Genomic DNA, 3,984 nt, shown 5'->3' on the forward strand with positions numbered 1-3,984 from the left:
TTCTTACCTTCAGCACCTCCTCGGCAACGTCCGCCCCCTTTTCCTGGGGTATCTGTAATTGCTATGCTGTCTCCTTCTCGGCGTGCTCAGCTTGGCCGAGCTGTTCTTTTTCCCACTGGACCGCGGCTACGAGGCATTGCTTCGCCACCTTCTGACTCCCCCTTACCTCTGCAACCCCGTACTCAGTAGGAAATTTTACTTTTACGTGAAGGGTGGACGGAACAGCCCCCATGGCGTGAATCCACGGCCTCCCCAGGATCGCGGTGTAGGGTGCGAACGATCGGACTACTATGAACGTAACTACAACTTCCTTGCCCTCCATGTCCACTGGGAGTGAGATTTGCCCCTCGGGAATCACAATTCTCCCGTCAAACGAGACCAATGGCGTGTTATACGTCGCCAAATCCTGGGTTTTTAACCCGAGCCCTTCGAAGAGATCCGGGTACATGACGTCAGCCCCGCTACCCTGATCAATCATCACCCTCTTCACCAAGAACCCGCCTATCCGGGCTGTGACCACCAAAGCGTCGTCGTGAGGTTGGATGGTTCCTTCGAAATCATCTTCTCCGAACGAGATGTCCGGTCGTCCAACTCTCTTTTGTTTCTTGGATGATTCTCCCCCCGCGCAAGCCATTGTCATCACCATCTTCGCCGCTGCTGTCCCTCTCGGTGCGGCATGAATGACGTTGATCACTCCCCGGGGTGGTGGGGGGGGATTCCTTCTCTGTGGGACGCCCTGCTCGGTATCCCGGTCAGCGGAATCTGCTACGAACTCTTTCAGGTGCCCTGCCTTCACTAACTGCCCGAGATGATCTCTCAATGCCCTACACTGCTCGGTGGTGTGCCCCTTGTCTCTGTGATAAGTGCAGTACAGGCTTTGGTTCCTCCGAGATGGATCGCCCCCCATTTTGTTCGGCCATCTGAAGAATGGCTCGTTCCTTATCCGTTCCAGTATCTTGTGCACGGGCTCTTTAAATAACACATTAACCCCTTCGAACTGCACCTCTGGTTCCTGCATTCTGAAGTCCCTTTTCGGCTTTGGCGGCAAGATGTTTTGCCGAGATCTCCCCGAAAAAGGAGCTTTCCCCCTGCTTTGCAGCCGGTCATCCTCCAAGCGTTTGTACTCCTCTATGCGTCTCATCAGTTGCCTCATGTTCTCCGGGGGTCTTCTTGTCAACGACTCCCGTAGTTCAGAATCCTCGGGGAGCCCCATCCTGAAGGTGCTAGCCGCAATCTTCTCGTTTCCCCCACCAATCTCATTGTAGAGTTCCCAGTATCGGCTGGCATAACTCCGAAGGGTTTCCCCGACCCTCATTTTCATGGAAAGCAACGCGTCGACCGGTTGTTGCACTCGGCTGCATGTTACGAACCTGCTGCCGAACTCCTGAATCAGTTCGGCGAAGCTGTGTATAGAACCTTTCCGCAACCCATTGAACCACCTCAGTGCGGTAGAGCCGAGACTGGAAGGGAATACTTTACACATCAATGCGTCGTTGTGCGCATGCAACGACATCATGTGGATGTAATGACTGACATGCTCCACGGGGTCTGTCCTCCCCTCATAGGAATTGAATGGTGGGCGCGCGAATCTGTTCGGCATGGGTGCCCGTTCAATCTCATCCGAGAATGGAGACCGGGCCGCCATCCGCAAGGCCCTGCTCATGGCATCCATTGCGGCGTTGTGGTGCTGCTGCTCCTCTGGCGACTCTGACCCTTGGTTATCATACCCATGTGACCGGGAACGGTCCCGTCTACGACGAATATCCCGGGGGTGACGACGTGACTCTTGAGAATGGGATCGGTCTCGGCGTTGTTGCGTGACAGGTCGGCTGGAACCTTCCTCGCCACGGTTCCTCCTATGTTGGGGGTTGTGGTACCTTTCCTGGCGCCGACCCCTTGCCTCCAGCTCCAAGTCCATTACCAATCTGCGCAACCGCTCCAGCTCCCGGTCTCTATCATCAGGTTGCCGATGTGCTGAGACGTTTGAAATCGTCCGGTGCGTTTGGTCCGATCCTTCTCCCAGTCCGGACCCTTCCTCTCCTCTTGAATGCTCCCTATCCTCCAGCCGCTTCTGCCTTCTCTCCCTCCACGTCGATCCCCGGGAAGATCCTGCGGAATTGCTCGGAACGTGCCCTCTTGAACGCTCCTCAGACATCTTCTTGCTTGAGTCTCACTCGAACCACAGCTTCGTAGGATGGCCCCACGGTGGGCGCCAATTGTAAGAACCAAGTACAGGAACTCTGGGCCTTAGGTCCCTTGGGCTCACAATTTATTTGTAGTGGGTTTAAGGATTTCCTACAACGGGTCGTTCTCGGCAGAGAGACTCAAAGCAGTATTCAGTTGAAAGACTCTCTCCTTGACTATTTTCTCTCCATTTTTCTGAACCCCCTCTTCTCCCAACTTTCTTCTATTTATAGTCAAGGTTAGTGGGGAGATCATGATTACAATCACCGTTAGTGCTACTAAGGGTCCAGTATTATCTGGTTAAAGTGGCCGTTTAGGTGGAAGGGCGGTGCAGCATTTATGATCTTGGGACTTGTTTCCACTTGCGCCGATTATGTTCGGCACCTCGCGTCCCCGTTCATATCGTGTCCTTCCCGGTCATGACTCAAGCGCTCTTCCGGGAAGGAGTAACCGGAAAAACTCCGGGAACATTGTGCTCAAAACCTGTTTTTACCTTAAGGCAGTTTCAAGAAGGGTCCGGGCCCAAGGACAGTGCGGGCTTTGGAAACTCGGCACCGGGCCTGCATCCAGGGCCGGTATGGACTTGGGCCCGGGGCCCAGACGGATCTGGGCCCAAGGGAAGTGTGGACTTTGGGAGCTCGGTGCCGTACAACAATAGTATAATTATTAATTATTAGCATACATTTTTAGAGAGATAAAAATAATTTAGTTTATAGATATATTATATATAAAGAAGCTTATGAACAAGCTTGACCTTATTCAATGAGATATTGAATATATAATATGGTGTGATGATGAATTCAAACTCAGCTCGTGTTTAAAATAAAATAAAATGACTAATTATAGGTTTCAAAATCTAGTTTAACTCGACTCATTTATAAATCTGGGTAAGGAAACAATCTAAACTTTCAACCGTACGTTGTCACTTTGGAAGGCAAACGAAATTGGTTTTCTCATTCCACCCATATGCCTCAAATTATAAAAAGTCTTAAATCCATCAACTGGCTAAGTCTCTCTCTCTCTCTCTCTCTCCCCCCCCCCCCCCCCCCCCCCCACACCCCCCTCCCCCCCAACCTTACACTGAGATCCAATTCAAACTTGTTTGATAAGAAAATAAGCAAAGTTTAAGCATATTATTTAGTTTGAAAATGAGTTTGAACTTGCTCATGTTTGAAATATAAAAATAAAAATGAATAATTATGAACTTTTAATACTTCTAGTTAAAAAAATTGTTTTTTAATACTCACATTGATTCAACTTATAGCACAAAACAAAATACTTCAAGGCATTATAACAACCTAAACTTTTGCCTTAATAATTGATTACATGTGGACAATGATTATCATACACTTGTTATTGGACATACACAACACCTTTTTTTTTTAAATGAAATAAAAGAATATTGAAGAAGAAAGAAAACTACACAAAAAGGCCAGCCTCCTTCACAATCACATCTACAACACTAGGAGCGCAATGACCAAGACCAAAACTTCAAAAATAAAAATGGCTACAAGACCATTTGGCTAATCCATAGGCTGCTAACTCATAGTATTACAATTAAGATTCTAAGTGTATATGTATGTGAAACTTTTTATTGGAGACTTGAATCGTGTTCTTTACCTCCCACACTCCACAAACATTTAATACTTATAAAATGTTATCACACCAAAAGTATACAGTACTAAAACAGTTTCCAAATGAGAGTATACGGATTGTGTAATAAAAAGATTTTCACAGTTTCTCCTGCTTTTAAATAAGGCAAAACGACGACGGTTTCTTATCCCAGTCCCTGCCTCAAAA

This window comes from Quercus robur, chromosome 10 (assembly GCF_932294415.1).
Source record: "Quercus robur chromosome 10, dhQueRobu3.1, whole genome shotgun sequence".
NCBI classification, from domain to species: Eukaryota; Viridiplantae; Streptophyta; class Magnoliopsida; order Fagales; family Fagaceae; genus Quercus; species Quercus robur.